General features: G+C 42.4%; 1 non-coding gene across 1 annotated transcript; it reads left to right on the plus strand.

Moving 5' to 3' along the window:
* The first annotated feature begins 5,657 nt into the window (after positions 1 to 5,657).
* On the plus strand, positions 5,658 to 5,795 carry LOC114807089. The gene has a single exon (XR_003755142.1). It is a non-coding gene; the product is annotated as a small nucleolar RNA SNORA7 (small nucleolar RNA).
* The last annotated feature ends 15,242 nt before the right edge of the window (positions 5,796 to 21,037 follow it).

The following is a 21,037-nucleotide window of genomic DNA, read 5'->3' on the forward strand; positions in this document are numbered from 1 at the left end:
TAAAACTATAGTCCACAATAAATGGAATTTTTTGCTACCTAATGATTAACAATGTATTTCTGTACAAGTCAGGTGACTGTAAGCTCGACAGGGCACACATCTACCAGCTCCATTATATTGTACTGTCCCAAGTGCTTAGTACAATGCTCCGCATACAGTAAGTGCTCAATAAAAATGATTGACTGATTGACTGATGACTTTATTTCATGAATAAAGAAATATTTAATAGGGATTATAGTAGGGAGATGTGCCAAATTTTTCAGTCTTAGCTGTTACACAGTATTATAAAAATCTTATTCTAAATTGACAATCTATTCCATACACATTTCTCAGTTAACAACACTATCTTTAGTCAATAATTACTACATTCATTAATCTGCAGACAATTATGCTTGAAAAAACAGTATTTTCCACTATTTTAGCTCATATGTATTTTATATTACCTTCCTAATTATGTGGAATATTTAATTAAAAGAGTTATGTGGCTACTGGGAACTAATAGGTTGTGATTTTCCTGGTATTTCATTCTTTTTTTAAAATCACCATCTCGCTTTTCTTGCTTTACTAGCTAATTTTGGCAAAACATTTTGAAAATGGGAAAAAGCCCTATTCTGTGATATACCAATGCTGTTTGATTAAAAGAGGCATGGCATAGTGGAGAGAGCATTGGCCTGGGAGTCAGAAGGTCATGGGTTCTATTCCCAGCTCTGCCACGACTGCTGTGTGACCTTGGGCAAGTCCTTTCACTTCTCTGGGCCTCACTTCATCTGTAAAATGGGAGATTGAGACTCTTAGCCCCATGTGGGACAGGGACTATCCAACCTGATTTGCTTATATCCATCCCTATACTTAGTACAGTACCTTGCAAATAGTAAGTGCTTAATAAATACCATAATTGTTATTATTATTATTAAAATGAGGTACAGTTTATTATTATTATTAAAAGATTAGTTGACAATTTATCAAAACTAAATGCCATACAACTTCTCTGTTCAATTCATCTTACATAGTAATAATGCATGTTACATTATAGAAATTTAAAAAAGTTTTAGAAAAGCAAATTGCTTTGTACCAATTCAATTAAGTTGCTTTTCTTATACTAAAAGGATTTGCAATTAGCTTGATATTTTATGTGGTGGATCAGAATTTAGAAATTAAAAATGAATGGGCTGTATCAAGAATCAGTATCCACAGCATTTATTGAATGCCTAATATGTACAGAACACCAAACTGGATACTTGGAAATAGATTCCAAACTAAGCTCCCTCTTTTCTCTTCTCCCACTCCCTTCTGCATCACCCTGACTTGCTCCCTTTGTTCTTCCCCCATCCCAGCCCCACAGCACTTATGTATATATCTGTAATTTATTTATATTAATGTCTGTCTCCCCCCCTTCTAGACTATAAGCTCATTGTGGACAGGGAATGTGTCTGTTTATTGTTGCATTGTACTCTCCCAACCGCTTACGTAATAATGAATGAATGAATGAATTGGGAAGCAGTGTAGCCTAGTGGAAAGAGCACAGGCTTGGGAGTCAGAGGACATGGGTTTTAATCCCAGCTCTGCCACATGCCTGCTGTGTGACCTTGGGCAAGTCACTTAACATCTCTGTGCCTCAGTTTCCTCATCTGCAAAATGTGTATGAAATACCTTTTCTCCTTCCTATTTAAGATTTTGATCCCCATATGAGACAGGAACTTTGTGCAAACTGATTATCTTGTATCTATCCCAGAGCTTAATATAGTGCTTGACACATAGTAAGTGCTTAACAAATACCACAATCATTATTATTATTATCATTATTGTTATTATTAGATTAAGTTATCCATTAATGTAGGCATTGCATTTTTGAAGAACCAGACAATGAGTAGTGTGCACATCTTGACCAATACTACTCACAAGGCCCATAACCAATGCTCTGCACACAGTAAGTGCTCAATAAATATGATTGACTGAATGAATGAATGAACTTGTGACCCTGAATGCATTGTGGTCTATCCAAAGTTTAATCAATCAATTATTCATTCAATCATATTTTTTGAGCACTTACTGTTTGCAGAGCACTGTACTTAGCACTTGGGAGGGTGCAGTATAACAATATAAAAGACAAATTCCCTGCTCACAATGAGCTAATTGTCTAGAGAGGGAGGCAGACATTAGTATAAATAAATAAATTACAGATATATACTTGAGTGTTGTGGGGCTGGGACAATAAACAGTGACATTCCCTGCCCACAATGACATCACAATCTAGAGAGGGGGGAGACAGACATTAATACAAATAAATAAAATTACAGATATATACATAAGTGCTGTGGGGCTGGGAGGGGTGGGGGAAGAGCAAAGGGAGCAAGTCAGGCCGATGCAGAAAGGACTAGGAGAAGAGGAAATGAGGGCTTAGTTAAGGAAGGGCTGTTGGAGGAGATGTGCCTCCAATAAGGCTTTAACAGGGGGGAGAGTAATTTTCTGTTATATATGAAGAGGGAGAGTGTTCCAGGCCAGAGGCAGGACATGGGTGAGAGGTCTGCAGTGAGATAGATGAGATCGAGGTACACTGAGTAGGTTAGCTTTAGAGGAGCTAAGTGTGTGGGCTGACATGTAGGAAGGGGTAAGGTGATTGAGTGCTTTAAAGCCGATGGTAAGGAGTTTCTGTTTGATGCTGAGTTTATGGTTGGAAGAACCTTCCATATTTCCCACCGTGTATTTTGGAAGAACTGTTTGAATACAAGAAGTCAAAGATGAGAGCTCTGTCTTGAGGCCTGTGAGAGGGAACATGTCTGCCAATTCTGTTATATTGTACTCTCCCAAGCACTTAGTACAGTACTCTTCGTGACAGTAAGCACTCAGTAAATTTGACTAATTAGGCAGTTTACACACTAGTGTCTTACAGTCTAATATCTTCTTGGAGATACTGCCTTGGTGTGTGTGTGCATGCATGTATGTCTCTCTATTTCTACCTCCTCTTCCTTCTCAAAATGTACAGTTGATTTTCAATGACTGTCCCTTTTCTATGAAATTCAATCTGCTCAACAGTAACAACATTAAGGGAATCCAAGAGGAAACAGGACCTTCTCAACTAAACTATTCAAAGTAACCTAATTTCTTGGGTCAATCAATTAATGACATCGCAACACAGTTCTACCTAGTTAGAAGTTTTTCTTGAATTGCCACATAATGGCAATCATTTAAATAAAGATCACTTGGAAACAATTCACTTTAATTGGCATTTTCGAAGTTTTAACATCCAAAAATAATGTTAGAAAAAATTCAATCCTATGTTGAAGGAAAGGTTTTTGTAAATTACATATCTTCCTAAGATTAGGTAGAAACAATATAATCATGACCAGTAAAGACCTAGAAAAGACTATTCAAGCTATTCTATTTCTTTTTTCAGAAAGGTTGATTAAAAAAAGGAAAAATATAATGATCAGTTTTCTTCTATTGTTCATTCTGCTGCTTACTTGACATCCATCCCTCAGCTTTCATTACTCCTAGTTTTCCGAGTCCCAGAGTCCACCACTCCAGTGAACTTCCAACTAATCAAGAACCTTCACTTTCAAATGGGAGCTATGATTAGTAATGTATCAAATATTCATGCATATTTGAGTCATAAGTTCCAGAGACCATCTGCAGATGATGCCTATGGAATGGAAAATGTGGCTTGAATTTCTTAATGAAATATAGGTGTGTGTACCTGCTCTGAAAAAAAATGAAGTAAATCGCTTGTTTTGAACTTTCATCAGATGATGCTTCCAAGTGTGATTGATTGGAATTTTAAGTAACATAGCAAAAGAACCCATGATCCATCCAGGTTAGTTAGGATAGACAGCTTTTCTACTTACCTCTGTCTCTTTAAATGTCTCTTTCTGAAATGATTTCCCTGGCACTCCTCTCATATCCTCCTGCTGTTCTCTCCCACTATGGTCCTCAAGTTTTGTATTGCTCTATCTGTGCCTTCCTTACTTCATATTCCTGAAATTCAATCAGTCAATAGTATTTATTGAATGCTTACTATGTGTGAACACTGTTCTAAGCACTTGGGAGAGTACAATTCAAGAGAATCAGCAGATACGTTCCCAGCCCATAATGAGTTTACAGTCCTGTCTCAACCTGATTGACCTTATTTCTATCCCTAATCTGCTGCCCCTCTTTCCTCCATTTGTCCATTTCTCCTTCTCAATCTCCTGCTTTGCCCACCACTTAATTTTCTGCTGTATTTCCCTTTCCTGCTTGTTTTGTCCCTCCTTATTTTCCAATTTTGACTCTCCACCTTTCTGTCCTTCTCTCTCTCTGCATATCATTCTCCTGTTTTTGTCTCCCCTCTCATAGACCCTCTCCTTCTCTCTCTCCCTACTCACTTTCCATGTTGCCTACCTTCTCACTTCTTCAGCCCTTTAATATCACTCCCTCTGTCCTCTGACTCTCCTTCCTGCTCAGTGTTGCTTTCTCTCTCCCTCCTCTCTCTCCAAATAGAAAAACTAGATCACAAGCATTAGAAGTAAAGATGGAGAGAAGGTGGGCCAATCATCAGACCCCCACACCAGTAAAGAGCCTCCCCCCCCCACAAACACACATTCAATGCCTACCTCAGAGATATGTTCAAAACCAAGCAGGCACAATGCATGTTAAGTATGGCTCTCGGACACAGTGATCTTCTCCATGCATACCTTTCCACCAGATCCTTCTGTTTAAGGAAGTTTCACTGAACTTGGTTAAACCTGTTGCTATAAATGGATATGGGTACCCATCGACAGTAGCTTTCTTTTTGCTTAGTAGATGTAATAGTATTTACTATTCTCTTACTGTGTGTAGAACACTGTATTAAACACTGAGAAAAAAAATCCCAGGTGAGAGTTAATCATTTAATCAATGGTATTTATTGAGTGCTTACTGTGTGCAGAGCACTGTACTAAGAGCTTGGTAGAGTACAATAAAATAGAGTTGGTTAAACACCAACTCAAGGGACTCAGAATCTAAGAATAAGGTGGGGGAAAATTTGGCAAGAGACACCATTGGAAAAATGAAATGATATAAACACAAAACAACATAAAGCACAACATAAAATACAGAGGCCCATCTAGTCTGGTGGGAAAGGGCACCTGTAGGCTGTCAGGATTCTGCCACCCAAGTTATGGAGAGTGTACGGTGGCAGCCAAAGCTTTCCGAAGTTCTAAAATTTGTAGAGGCTGGACAATGCTTCAGCTTAAATCCCTCACGACTCCCCATGCATAGAGCACTACCATCCTCTCTGGGTCACAAGCCTGTAACTTTGGCCTTAGCCTCAAATCATTTCTTTGCTTATATTGTATTCTCCCAAGTGCTTGGTACAGTGATCTGCACACAGTAAACACTCACTAAATACGACTGATTGATTGATTGATTGATAGAGCATAACAGGAGCAGGGATCCTGGATGTTGCCATAGGAAGGCAGCAGGGAGTACGGGTGCTTTTTCTTGGCAGTCCAAACTGAGGTACATAATGCTGCAGCTTAAAATCCCCACAGCTCACATGCACTTATTGACTTACCTTCCTAGACATGAATTGTGTTTATATGAGGTATTGCTAATCATTCCTGTTGGTATCCACAACAAGCCTGAGTGAGTATTGTTAAAGTGTATTTATTTCTATGGTTCAATTGCTTATGTAGCTTGATTTGCCCCTCTCAGGTTCACACCTGGAGAGTTTCCAGTACTCTACCAGTCTTGGCTATGGGAGGGAGAGTCAAGCAGAGGCCTACCCATTCCATTCCTAGCTTGGACAGTGGCTAGAGAATGGAAGGCTATCTGCTTCAAGTCAAAACTCACCTGAGCTGGGCAACAGCGGCATGGGAGAGAGTCAAGGGCAGAGACTCAAGTTTACTGCATGGAAGAAGACAATGGCAAACCACTTCCATATTTTTACAAAGAAAACTCTATGGGGCTATGGGTCGCTATGGGTTGGAAACAACTTGACAGCACAAGACAAGCCTGGTTTGACCTGGTTTTAGATGGTCTTAGTCAACCTAAGTGAGAAACAGCATGGTCTAGTAGATAGAGCACGGGCCTGGGAGTCAGAAGGACCTGGGTTCTAATCCCAGCTCTGCCACTAGTCTGCTGTGTGACTTTTCTGTGCCTCAGTTACCTCATCTGTACAATAGGGATTAAGACTGTGAGACCCATGTGGGATAGAGACTGTGTCCAACTTGATAATCTTGTATCTCCCCATTGCTTAGTAAGTGCTTGGCATGTAATAAGTGCTTAACAAATACCATAAAAAAAATTTTAAAACCCACCTCACTACCATGAGGCATTTTGTTGTCTCACTCAATCAATCAATGGCATTTATAAAGTGTTCACTGTGTGCAAAGCACTTTGCCAAACATGCAGTCATTTCCAGTAGGTGGCTATTTGCCATCCTCCACTCTAGATGAATCCCTTCAAACTAGTCTTTGTCAAGTGTTACATAGTGGACTATTCCGCTTTGAATTTGCTTCTTAATGGTCCTGAGGCAAAGCTGTCTGGCTTCACAGATGTTAATTATTTGAGTCTACTGTTAATTAGTTGTCTGAGTTATTCATTCTGGAACAGTGACAGAAAGTCTGTGTACATCCCTGGAGGCATAATCCAGGAGGCTTTTTAGGTGCTGTGTTCAAGGCCCCTCCCCCGCTCCCCTGTTTAGACCTGAACCAGAACATTTGATTTCAGTCATGCTGCCAGAGGCCAGCTCCCATGAGGTCCTTTAAAATTAAACACTTAAAAGGTACTGGATTTTTTCTAAGGTCCTGGAGCATGGAAGCTAAAAGCTTTAGTGATGCTTCCCACTGAAATTATTCAGCTATCAACAAATCATTTCCCTTTGTTATGATCTTGTTTGCCTTGAAAAGGATCCTGACCATTTCTTTTCCTTTGACTGTAATTTTCATTGCTCTGTGCTCTGCTTATTTGTGTGCTGTTCTTTGTAGAGTATTAAACACATTTGCTGCCTTCAAGACCATCTAAATAATTTAAGTTTTATTGAAGAAAGCATTGTGCAGATAAGGGCATTAGGTACCAATTAGCTTGTCTTGGATACCCCTCGAAAGAGGGATAGCTCCAGTTCTAACTAAACCTCAGTTCATACCAACCCCACGAGTTCAATTTTTAAAAGGTATCCTATACATTTTTTTCAAAATGCATAAATTGCATACGATACCAATTCCAGGGTGGAAACTGTAATAAATAAAATAAATGTGGGATAACATTGCTGAGGAGTAAGGTGGATATATTGAAAGATTGATAGCCTTTAAAATAGAGCCTAATTTGGCAATGATATTAGAGAAGCTCCAATCTGGTACCTTTTTTGGATGGCACAAAGCTGACATAGGAAAGAGGAGGGGTTGATTTATTTTTTTATTTCCATGAAAATGTTCTATTAAACTGGAACTGTATAATGCGAACGCAGAAATATTTCCTGCCTTTTCATTAAAGCCAGTAAGAAAATAACAAGCTGCAGTCAAAGAGCAACTGGGGTAAAGTGACTTCATGGTCATAACTCTAAGAGAGTTCCACAGTTGCATGTTGTGCAATGGCTGCATTGCAACAGACGTCCCTGGGCAAGAGAGCCTGTATCTGATTCCCAGCTTGCCACGTTTATATGGCTAGCAGTTTAGAGAGCTAGCAGGGATCAAAGGGGAGTGGGGAATGTACACTTCACACCCTCCTGCTTGTGGAAAGCCCTACAGAAGAGAGGGGGCCTCTCTAGACTGTAAACTCAGCGTGGCGCAGTGGAAAGAGCAGGGGCTTTGGAGTCAGGGTTCATGAGTTCGAATCCCAGCTCTGCCACTTGTCAGCTGTGTGACTGTGGGCAAGTCACTTAACTTCTCTGTGCCTCAGTTCCCTCATCTGTAAAATGGGGATTAAGACTGTGAGCCCCACGTGGAACAACCTGATTCCCCTGTGTTTACCCCAGCGCTTAGAACAGTGCTCTGCACATAGTAAGCACTTAACAAATACCAACATTATTATTATTAAACTCAGTGTGGGCAGGGAACGGTGTCTGCTAATTCTGTAGCACTGCATTCTTCCAAGTGCTTAGTACAGTGCTCTGCACATAGTAAGTGCTCAGTAAATATCATGGATTGACTGACTGATTGATGCAGAAGGGGCCAAGTCATCAGCCCCACCTCCAAGACATTGGCTCTATTCTTTATCCTCTGCCACTTGGGGTTTCCCTCCTCCCTGGGAGTGGCTCAGAGGCTCCTCTTGTCCCCAGCTCTGGAGTTCAGTGGGGTCAAGCTATATTCCCATCTCACTCCTGGGCCCTAAGACTGCCTTGGGATAAAGGGGAAGGAAAATGGGTATTCAACCTCTATTTTACAAATGAGGAAACTGAGGCACAGAGAGGTTTTCATGGTATTTGTTGAGCACTTACTATGTGCCACTGCACTAAGTGGTTAAGTGACTTGCCCAAATTCACATAGATAGCAAGTGTCACAGCTGGGACACGGGCTTATGTTCCAGATCTCCTGAGTCATGCTCTTTCCACTAGGCCACTCTGCTACCCTGCAGTTCCAGGGCAAGCTAAGTTACTTTCCTCTCCTGTACTAAGTCCTGGTTCTGAGGCCAATTTGAGCTCTTTGAGCCCTCACTGGAGGTGTGAGGAGGAGATTCTGCTCTGGCCAGCTCCACCTCCCTACTCCCATGAAAAAACTGGCAGCCTTAGCTCCATGTCTCTCCACTCGAGCAAAATGGTTTATCCCGTCTACTCTGACCCCTCTCTTCTTCTGAAACTTCTTAGGGCTCTGTGGATATGAGAGTCATAACAAGGTCTCAGGGGTCCCTGACCCCAGTTTGAGGACAAAATTATGGAATGATTGATAGGCTCGGAAAAGCTATCACTGTTTTCATGTTCCTTTAGCGAAGAAAGAGTAGCGGAGATGGAAGGAATTCGACAGATGAGGTAGGGAGATTCAGAAAAAAGGGAATTAATATTAAAGCTTCATCTCACTTCGAAGGTACTGTTGGTGAAGGATAAAAACGACACAAACTTTCATTCCCAAATGAAGCATGAGTAGGGAAGTAAATGTGGATACAGGTGTTTTATAAATATCATATTGAACTCATTGGTTTATAACCTCTCAATTTTTCTTCTGAAAAATCTGAGGATGAATTAAAAATAAACATGAGCATTACCACTTCAAAGAATATATGTGGGTTCTTATGATTTTTATTTTCTCTTTCATTTTTCCACATTCCTCATGTAGAATATGAATACTATAATTTAGTGAAATCCTGTTATAATGTGGCTCTCAGGGTTAACGTCAAGGGGTGTCATTAGAGAGGCCTCACACTATAATGCAGGCCCTGGTCAGTTAGAAGCTCACGTTCACACCTCACACTTACATTTACTCAAAATTGAATCTCATTTGAAACACAGGTAAGTGCAACTCTTTCGTAAGTGCAACTCTTTCTAGAGAAAAGAAGTGTGGATTAGTGGATAGAGCATGGGCCTGGGAGTCAGAAGGACCTGGGTTCTAATTCTGACTCCTCCACTTGTCTTCTGTGTGATCTTGGGCAAATCACTTCACTTCTCTGTGTCTCCGTTACCTCATCTGTAAAATGGGGATTAAGACTGTGACCCCCATTAGGGACATGGACTGTGTCCAACCTGATAGCTTGTCCCTACCCCAGATCTAAGTACAGTGCTTGGCACATAGTAAGTGCTTAACAAATACTATAAAAAATAATAATAACTCACCATCCCAAGGTGACTAGATCTTATAGCCCTATAGATTTTTCACTCAGACTGGTAAATTTCAAAGAAAATGTGGAGGTGCATGAAGGACGATGCCTAGACTGCAACGGTTACTAAGGGAGCTATCCTGCACGGTGTAATGGCTAGTGCATGGGCCTAGAAGTCATAAGGTCATGGGTTCTAATCCCAGCTCCACCACTTGTCTTCTCTGTGACCTTGGGCAAGTCACTTCACTTCTCTGGGCCTCAGTTACCACATCTATAAAATGGGGATTGAGACTGTGAACCCCACATGGAACAAGGACTGTGTCCAATCCTATTTGCTTGTATCCACCCAAACGCTTAGTACAGTGCATGGCACAGGGTAAGTCTTTAACAAATACACAATTATTATTACCCTGGCAACTGCCTCCTGAGTTAGAGTTCTATGATAGAGCATAATAATTGTGGTGTTCATTAAGCACTTACTATGTGCCAGGCACTGTATTAAGCACTGTGGTAGATACAAGCTCTCTTAATATCCCAACTGGATTATTGTGTCAGCCTCCTCTCTGATCTTCCTCCCTCCTGTCTCTCCCCACTCCAGTCTATTCTTCATTCCGCTGCCCGGATCATCTTCCTACAGAAACGCTCTGAGCGTGTCACTCCCCTCCTCAAAAACCTCCAGTGGTTGCCTATCAACCTTCGCATGAAACAAAAACTCCTCACTCTTGGCTTCAAAGCTCTCCATCACCTTGGCCCCTCCTACCTCACCTCCCTTCTCTCTTTCTACTGCCCACCCCGTACACTCCGCTCCTCTGCCGCTCACCTCCTCATGGTCACCCGTTTGCGCCTATCCCGCCGTCTACCCCTGGCCCACGTCCTACTGCGGTCCTGGAATGCCCTCCTTCCTCACATCTGCCAAACTAACTCTCTTCCCCTCTTCAAAGCCCTACTGAGAGCTCACCTCCTCCCGAAGGCCTTCCCAGACTGAGCCCCCCCTTTCCTTCTGCTGCCCCTCCCACCCTCTGCTCTTCCCCTTCCCCTCCCCTCAGCACTGTGCTCATTTGTATATATTATTTATTGCCCTATTTATTTTGTTAATGAGGTGTATATCTCCTTGATTCTATTTATCTTGATGATGTTGTCTTGTTTTGTTTTGTTCTGTTCTGCTTTGCTGCCTGTCTTCCCCCTTTAGACTGTGAGCCTGTCATTGGGCAGGGATTGTCTCTAACCGTTGGCGAATTGTACAGTCCAAGTGCTTAGTACAGTGCTCTGCACATAGTAAGCATTCAATAAATACTATTTAATGAATTGAATGAATGTAAGCAAATCAGGTTGGGCACAGTCCCTGTCCCACATGGGGCTCACAGTCTCAATCCCCATTTGACAGATGAGGTAACTGAGGCACAGAGAAGTGAAGTGACTTGTCCAGAGCCACACAACTGACAAATGGTGGAGCTGGGCTTAGAACCCAGGTCCTCTCACTCCCTGCCTATGCTCATTCATTCATTCAATCGTATTTATTAAGCACTTATGGTGTGCAGAGCACTGTACTAAGCGCTTGGGAAAGTACAATACAACAGTAAACAGTGACATTCCCTGCCCACAATGAGTTCACAGTCCAGAGGGGTGGGAGACAAACATAAATACAAACAAATTACAGATATATACATAAGTGCTGTGGGGCTGGGAAGGGTGGGGGAACAGCAAAGGGAGCAAGTCAGGCCGACGCAGAAAGGAGTGGGAGATGAGGAAAAGTGGGGCTTAGTCTGGGAAGGCCTTTTGGAAGAGATGGGCCTTCAATAAGGCTCTGAAGGGGTGGGGGGGAGAGTTATTGCCTATCGGATTTGAGGAGGGAGGACGCCCCAGACCAGAGGCACGATGTGGGCCAGAGGTCGGTAGTGAGACAGGCGAGATATTCATTCATTCATTCATTCATTCATTCATTCATTCAATAGTATTTATTGAGCGCTTACTATGTGCAGAGCACTGTACTAAGCGCTTGGAATGAACAAGTTGGCAACAGATAGAGGCAGTCCCTGCCGTTTGACGGGCTTACAGTCTAATCGGGGGAGACAGACAGACAAGAACAATGGAGATAGGGGCACAGTGCGTGGCTCAGTGGAAAGAACTCTGGCTTGGGAGTCAGGGGTCCTGGGTTCAAATCCCTGCTCTGCCACTTGTCAGCTGTGTGACTGTGGGCAAGTCACTTCACTTCTCTGGGCCTCAGTTCCCTCATCTGTAAAATGGGGATGTAGACTGTGAGCCCCACGTGGGACCACCTGATGACCCTGTATCTCCCCCAGCTTAGAACAGTGCTCTACACATAGTAAACGTTTTGGGAAGCAGCGTGGCTCAGTGGAAAGAGCACGGGCTTTGGAGTCAGGGCTCATGAGTTCGAATCCCAGCTCTGCCACTTGTCAGCTGAGTGACTGTGGGCAAGTCACTTAACTTCTCTGTGCCTCAGTTCCCTCATCTGTAAAATGGGGATTAAGACTGTGACTGTTTTAATTAACATTAAAGCTTCATCTCACTTCGAAGGTACTGTTGGTGAAGGATAAAAACAACACAAACTTTCATTCCCAAATGAAGCATGAGTAGGGAAGTAAATGTGGATACAGGCGTTTTATAAATATCATATTGAACTCATTGGTTTATAACCTCTCAATTTTAAGACTGTTTTAATTAATATTAAAGCTTCATCTCACTTCGAAGGTACTGTTGGTGAAGGATAAAAACGACACAAACTTTCATTCCCAAATGAAGCATGAGTAGGGAAGTAAATGTGGATACAGGCGTTTTATAAATATATTGAACTCATTGGTTTATAACCTCTCAATTTTTCTTCTGAAAAATCTGAGGATGAATTAAAAATAAACATGAGCATTACCACTTCAAAGAATATATGTGGGTTCTTATGAGGGAACTGTGCCTCAGTTCCCTCATCTGTAAAATGGGGATTAAGACTGTGAGCCCCACGTGGGACAACCTGATTCCCCTGTGTCTACCCCAGCGCTTAGAACAGTGCTCTGCACATAGTAAACACTTAACAAATACCAACATTATTATTATTATCACTAGAAAAGAAGGTGATGGATTGCTTTAAAACGAGGAGTTTTGTTTGATACAGAGGTGGATGGAAAAAAACTGGAGATTTTTGAGGAGAGGGGGTGACGTCCTGAATGTTTTTGAAGAAAGATGATCTGGGGACTGTATGGACTGGAGTGGGGAGAGACAGGAGGTTGGGAGGTCAGCAAGGAGGCTGACACAGTAATCTATGTGGGATAGGATGAGTGATTGTATTAACGTGGTAACAGTTTGGATGGACAGGAAAAGGTGGATTTTAGCAATCCACTATGCCGTGCTTCTTCTACCTGTGGGCAAAGACTGTGTCTACCAATAATCCTTCTGACTCCCAGGCCATGCTCTCTCCAGTAGGCCACACTGCTTCTCTAGAGCATCCTAATGGGTTTTGTACATAAAACTCTTGTTTTCCCTTCACAAAGAACTGCACCTCTGTCCTACTTATTCATCACACTCCATGTGCCAGCAGGAATGTGACTGACAGAGATGATTCTCCACCCCCAGACCCACAGCACATATGCTGCCATTTCCCTAGCTGTAATTTATTTTAATGCCTGTCTCTCCATCTACCCTGTAAGATCATTATTATTATTATTATTACATTTGTTAAGCACATACAATATGCCAAGAACTGTTCTAAGCTCTGAGGTAGATAATAACAGAGTTCCTGTTCCACACAGGGCTCACAGTATAAAAAGGAAGGAGAACAGGCATTAAATCCCCATTTTACAAATGAGGGAACTGAGGCCCAGAGAAGTGAAGTGATTTGCTCAAGTTCACACAGCAGACAAGTGGCAGATCCAGGATTAGAACCTATAACCTTCTGATTCCCAGGCCCGCGCTCTACCCACTAGACCATGCTCCTTCCCCAACTGTAAGATTAAAAGTTCAGTAGACATGGTCACCTAGTGGATCAATTTTGAGTTTGGTAAGGCAGGCAATTTTTAGGGCACTTTTCCTGGTTTCTTCCCAGTTAGGGGTGAGTAATGTTCAAACCCCAAGGGTGTCACCGCTGCCTCATCTGCAAGTGAATGACCAATATCGGGGGCGCCTATTTGCAAATAACTTTTATTTAGGGAAGGATAGGAGGTATCCAAATTGTTCACAGCCAGAGATGCTGTTCTTTTCTAATAGGGCAGCACTCAATTGCCACTAATGTACTGAAGAGGAAAGCAAAATGACATACAGTTATAATCACAACCACTTCATCTCTCTCTTTTTGAATCCAACTGTTCTTTAGCTTGACCTCATGCTGACAGTTCTCTGCTTATTTAAGTTAGAAAGAAGATAGTGTCTTGAGCTTAAAAAAGAACAATTCTCAAAGTGTAGTGGCAAATAGAATTTAAAAGTAATTTTTTAAATACTCTTTTTAATGACAAAAACAGAAAAGGCTTGGAGTCAGTACTGTTGCACATATACATAGTGAGTGTTGCTATATGACATAAATAACTCCATAATGAGCTTTAAAATCGATATATTTGGAAGTTTTCTTTGTTAACACCGTACATGCAACATGTTGGGCTGACAGAAACTATATTTTTGTGGTTCCCAACTATTGATTTAGGACATAAAACTCACCCTGAACCAATGAGGAAGAGAACTCTTTTAACTTACAGATATATAAGGTATGTACCTGAGGCACAGAGAAGTTAGGTGACATGCCCAAGGTCACACAGCTAGGAAGTGGCAGAGTCAGGATTAGAACCCAGGTCCTATGATTCCCAGGCCTGTGCTCTTTCCACTAGGCCATAGTGCTTCTTTGCCCCCAGCCCTGTACTCTGACTGCCTCATGAGAATTTTTATGACAGATTCCAGACCCTATGTGAGCTAGCAGTGGGGCAAGGAGAGTAACTCATATAACTTTGCATAGTCTGGGTTGAGCCATCACAGAACTGAACTCAATTGGCCCTGTTAGGAAAGTTTCACCTTCTGCTGGCTGCCCATTCTTAGCTAAAATACAGGGGGATGAGGTGAAGTAGGGAGAGAAGGGAGATGGAAGAAAGAAATTGAGTATGCATTTAGTAGGTGTCTAAATCCTTCCATTTCGTCAGCCATAATATTTCAAATATCTGCCTCTTCCTCCCCAATACCTCTTACTAATATACCCTGATTCAAATCCTCATCACCTCCCAAATTGTAACAGTCACCTTATGATCAATCCATCAGTAGTATTTATTGTTTACTGTATACAGAGCACTGTATTAAGAACTTGGGAGAGTACAGTACAGCAGAGTTGGTAGTCATTCATTCAATAGTATTTATTGAGCACTTACTATGTGCAGAGCACTGTACTAAGCACTTGGATGTACAATTCAGCAACAGATAGAGACAATCCCTGCCCAATAACGAGCTCATAGTCTAAACGGGGGAGGCGGACAGCAAAGCAAAACAGAACAAAACAAAACAAGTAGTCTGGCGCAGACATCATCAAGATAAATAGAATCATAAATATATACACATCATTAACAAAATAAATAGAGTAATAAATAATATACACAAATATGCACAGTGCTGAGGGAAGGGTAAGGGGGAAGAGCGGAGGGGAGGAGGAGCAAAGGGAAAGGGGGGCTCAGTCTGGGAAGGCCTTCTGGAGGAGGTGAGCTCTCAGTAGGGTTTTGAAGAGGGGAAGAGAATTAGTTTGGTGGATGTGAGGAAGGAGGGCATTCCAGGACAACGGTAGGACGTGGGCCAGGGGTCGAAGGTGCGATAGGCGTGAACGGGGGACCGTGAGGAGGTGAACGGCAGAGGAGAGGAGTGTACGGGGTGGGCAGTAGAAAGAGAGAAGGGAGGTGAGGTAGGAGGCGGCAAGGTGATGGAGAGCTTTGAAGCCAAGAGTGAGGAGTTTTTGTTTTGTGCGAAGGTTGATAGGCAACCACTGGAAGTTTTTGAGGAGGGGAGTGACATACCCTGAGCGTTTCTGCAGAAAGTTAATCCGGGCAGCGGAATGAAGAATAGACTGGAGTGGTGAGAGACAGGAGGAAGGGAGATCAGAGAGGAGGCTGACACAATAATCCAGCCGGGATATTGTGAGAGCCTTTACCAGTAAGATAGCCATTTGGGTGGAAAGGAAAGGGCAGATCTTGGCGATAATATAAAGGAGAGACCAGCAGGTCTTGGTGACGGATTGGATGTGTGGGGTGAATGAGAGAGCTGAGTCAAGGACGACACTGAGGTTGCGGGCCTGTGAGACGGGAAGGATGGTAGTGCCGCCCACAGTGACGGGAAAGTCAGGGAGAGGACAGGGTTTGGGAGGGAAGATAAGGAGCTAAGTCTTGGACCTGTTGAGTTTTAGGTGGCGGGCAGACATCCAGGTGGAGATGTCCTGAAGGCAGGAGGAGATACCAGCCTGGAGGGAGGGAGAGTGGACAGGGGAGTAGATGTAGATTTGGGTGTCATCTGTGTAGAGATGATAGTTGAAGCTGTGGGAGCAAATAAGTTCACCAAGGGAGTGAGTATAGATGGAGAACAGAAGAGGGCCAAGAACTGACTCTTGAGGAACCCCTACAGTTAGTGGATGGGAGGGGGAGGAGGAGCCCACGAAAGAGACCGAGAATGAACGACCAAACAGATAAGAGGAGAACCAGGAGAGGACAGAGTCCGTGAAGCCAAGATTGGATAACGTGTTGAGGAGGAGGGGATGGTCGATACTGTAAAAGGCAGCTGAGAGATAGAGGAGGATTAGGATAGAGTAGGAGCCATTGGATTTGGCAAGAAGGAGGTCATTAGTGACCTTTGAGAGGGCAGTTTCGGTGGAGTGGAGCGGACGGAAGCCAGATTGGAGGGGATCCAGGAGAGAGTTGAAGTTGAGGAATTCGAGGCAGCGAGTGTAGACGACTCACTCTACGAGTTTGGAAAGGAAGAGTAGGTGGGAGATTGGGCGATAACTGGAAGGAGAAGTGGGCTCGAGAGGGTTTTTTTTAGGATGGGGGAGACATGGGCATTTTTGATGGCAAAGGGCAAGAAGCTGTTGGAGAGTGAGTGGTTAAAGATGGAAGTCGATGGGAGGAGGGAAGGTGCGATAGTTTTTATAAGGTGAGCGGGAATGGGTCACGGGTCCCTACCCACAAGGACCTTACAGTCTAGAGTCTCCTGGCTTCAAGATTCTACCCCTTTAGTCCCCTCCCCTCCTCAGAAACCCTCAGTAGTAATCCATTTCTCTTCAAATAAAGGAAAAAGCCATTGGCTTTAAGATTCTCCAGTAGCTCTTGGTTTCTTACCTTACAGAGAAGCAGCGTGGTCTAGTGGATAGAGCACTGGCCTGGGAGTCAGAAGGAGCTGAGTTCTAATTCCAGCTCTGCCACTTATCCATTATGTGACCTGGGGCAAGTCACTTCACTTCTCTGTACCTCACTTACCTCATCTGGAAAATGGGGATTAAGAGTGTGAGTCTCACATGGGACGGGGACAGGGAACTCCTCACTATTGGCTTCAAAGCTCTCTATCACCTTGCTCCCTCCTACCTCACCTCCCATCTCTCTTTCTACATCCCAGCCCACACACTCCACTATTCTAGTGCTAACCTTCTCACTGTACCTTGTTCTCGCCTGTCCCGCCGTTGACCCCTGGCCCATGTCCTACTTCCAGCCTGGAATGTCTTCCTTCCTCACATCCACCAAACTGGCATACTTCCCCCCTTCGAAGCCGTACTGAAAGCTCACCTCCTCCAAGAGGCCTTCCCAGACTAAGTCCCCCTTTTCCTCTGCTCCTACTCCCCTCCCCATCACCCCTACTCCCTCCCTCTGCTCTACCCCCTCCCCGCCCCACAGCACTTGTGTATATATGTACATATTTATTATTCTATTCATTTTATTAAGTATTAGTATATAGCTATAATTCTATTTATTTATATCGATGCTATTGATGCCTGTCTACTTGTTTTATTTTGTTTTGTTACCAGTCTTCCCCCTTCTAGACTGTGAGCCCATTGTTTGGTAGGGATTGTCTCTATGTGCTGCTGAATTGTACTTTCCAAGCACTTAGTACAATGCTCTGCACACAGTAAGCGCACAATAAATTCAATTAAATGAATGAATGAATGACTGCATCTAAGCGGGTTTGCTTGTATCTACCCCAGCACTTAGTACAGTGCCTGGCACATAGTAAATGCTTAACAAATACCACAATTATTATTATTATTACCTCTCTGCAGTCTTTCTTTTCCTGCCACATTCCAGTTCATGCTCTTTCCAAGCTAACCTTGGATTTGTACTTCACGCACGACTGTCTTGTCTCTGATCCATTGCTTCAATCTTTCCCCCTCCATAGAACTCCCTCCCTTCAACAAATCTTTTAAAACTCTTCTCCTCAACACCCACTTGAATATCCTCCCTAAAAAGTCACATCCTACAAGAATTAGTCACCGCTTAATCCAAAGCATTAGTTTTACCTAATGCAGACATGGCCATTAGCTTTTATCAACTATTAATAAAGTGGACAAGACTCAACATGACAGATTCTCCCAATCAGTTACTTTCTTAGAACTTTAGAAAAGGGTCAAGAATTCCTTCTTTCTTCTTTTCTTCTGTAATCTCTTCTTCAAAGTGATTGGAACATAGTAATAATAATAATAATAATGTTGGTATTTGTTAAGCGCTTACTATGTGCCAAGCACTGTTCTAAGCGCTGGGGTAGACATAGGGGAATCAGGTTGTCCCACGTGGGGCTCACAGTCTTAATCCCCATTTTACAGATGAGGGAACTGAGGCACAGAGAAGTTAAGTGACTTGCCCACAGTCACACAGCCGACAAGTGGCAGAGCTGGGATTCGAACTCATGAGCCCTGACTCCCAAGCCCGTGCTCTTTCCACTGAGCCACGCTGCTTCTCACAAGTAGTCATTTACTGATCAGCTAGATATAAATCTCAGAATGCTTCATAATTACAGTAAGATTTTCAAATAGATTTAAAATGTTTATAACAGAAGATTTGGGTGGCAATGTTTCAACCAAATCACTTTGTTTCTGAATGGTGTTTAACTGAATATATTTTCCTCTCCTATAAGCCCAATGTTGGGCTCATCAGAAATCCAAAAGTTTTCCACAGTTACAGCAAAAGGAATAAATGATTACAATTCCAGCTGTGTGGGGATACAGAAATGTACTTCAAGGCCTGGAAATACTTCATGTTATCTGCTTCTGTCTTTCCCTTCAGTTCATTTCCCTGGTTCCTAATATACATTATTTGTCTGGACCAGCCTGTTAATAAAGTGAAACGTCCCCCAAATATCCGCTGCTTGACTGTTCCACACTTCTTCATAATCAAGTTTTTTTTTCATTTATTTTCAGAAAGATATGCAGACTACTTCTATTTCAAGCACTTAATCTGCCAAGCAGACTGCCAGCAAAGAATCCAAAGAGGTAAGGCTTTTAGTGAGGTCAGTCAGCTGTTTAACCCCCCAAAAGTCAGAAAAAAATAAAACTCTTCCACTATCTTTCTCTGATTAAAAAAAAAAACCTGAACATTTTACAGTGAAGCAGAATACCTATCCCCTATGCCTGTGACTCATTATGATCAGTAGAAAGTAGTCATGTTGAATTTTAGTAGCACAGATGCTAAGGAAATAAGGATGGAATTTACAGGCTTTAAGATGAGCTATAAGGAAGCAGCTGAAGAAGAAAACTAAGTTGATTTCCATTATTTTGGGAAATGGTGAGGAAGTTAGATGTTTAAGGAATAGACAAGATAAGAAAAAAACAATGGCAAAAGAACAGTGGCCTTTCATTACCTTTCAAATTAATGAGGGGAAAAGAAGGAAGCAGCGAAGCAGTGGCAAGAGTGTACTGAAAATGCTCGAGAATATTGGAATAAGCATATTTATTTTTTATTTATTGTGGTATTTGTTAGGTGCTTACTATGTGTCAAGCACTTTTCTAAGTGCTGGGGTGGATACAACTTAATCAGGTCAGACGCAGTCCCTGTCCCATATCTAAGTAGGAGGGAGAACAGGTATTTTACAGTTGAATCCCAATTTTACAGTTGAGGAAGCAGAAGCACAGAGAAGTTAAGTGGCTTGCCCAAGATCACACAGAAGGCAACTGCAGAGCCAAGATTAGAAGCTAGGTCTTCTGACTCCCAGGCCCATGCTCTTTCCACTAGGCCACACTGCTTTCCATGTATCATATATAACACCAAGAAGTAAACTGGGGAAATCAACTGGGATATACTCACAGCGGGCATAGAATACAAAAAAAGAGACATTGGTGGTGATGAAATTTGGATAATTCACGTCCTTGCTGACAAAATGCACTTATTGCTCTACTATCTCTATATCAATTGTCTGGATTCAGGAAATTGTGCATCAGCCCAAAAAACATTACAGCAATCTCTACTGATATGTAACTGAATGATAATGTGCAATTCCCTAGGGGCAGAACATATACTTCCTAGCTGTTATGTAGGAAGTACTTATTGTATGTAACTTGAGGATTAACATATGAATTAACATATGCCTACTAGATAGTACAGATATTCTGGTGTTAAATCAAAATTTCCTCAGTTGACATAGCCTCTCAGAGTGCCTTCATGAAAGGTCAGTTTATCCTATTAGCCAAGGGAAAGCTAAATCCCAAATCCCAGTAGAGAGGAAGGGATTATTTGAGGTTATGATTTGTAGCTGATTGAATGTGAATCCTTCTAGATCTGTTTTGTTTTCTTAGACCAGTAGCCAGAATTTGTAAAGTGAAGAAACTAAGAATTACCACTACCAGTTAAATCTGAGGGGTTTAGCCACTGCCTGGCAGTCAGCTCAGAAACCAAAATAAAAAGAATGACTGAGGAAGTTAGGAAATCCTGCCCCAGGAGATGGTCTTTTGTGATGGTTGAACAAGTTCAGGGTTCAAAGCGCAGGCTCAGAGATTATTAATGAGCTCAAAGGAACTAATTAAAAAAGGAATAGTAGGTATCCTGAAGCTTCTACCAGATATACAGAGTAACCTCCTCCTGAACTTGCCTAAAGGTAAAACTTGTAGGATATATAAACTTCAATGGGGGAGGTGTATGTTACAAAGTTGTACGAGTGGTATTTCAATGGACACCCAATTCTCCTATAATGTGGGAGCTGTGTTCTTGCAGAACCCCGTGATGAGGAAAACTGGCACTGTTCACAACTCGTGTCCAATACTATGCATATGTGCACAAACAGATCCATATGGTGGAAGAATGTTGCCTACTTCTATCATATTCTATCCAAAATGCTTAGGTAGAAACACATATCCTGGCAGAATTGAGCATATCTCCAACTGGAATTTAAGAGGTGCCAGGGT

This window comes from Ornithorhynchus anatinus, chromosome X1 (genome assembly GCF_004115215.2).
Source record: "Ornithorhynchus anatinus isolate Pmale09 chromosome X1, mOrnAna1.pri.v4, whole genome shotgun sequence".
Classification (NCBI taxonomy): domain Eukaryota; kingdom Metazoa; phylum Chordata; class Mammalia; order Monotremata; family Ornithorhynchidae; genus Ornithorhynchus; species Ornithorhynchus anatinus.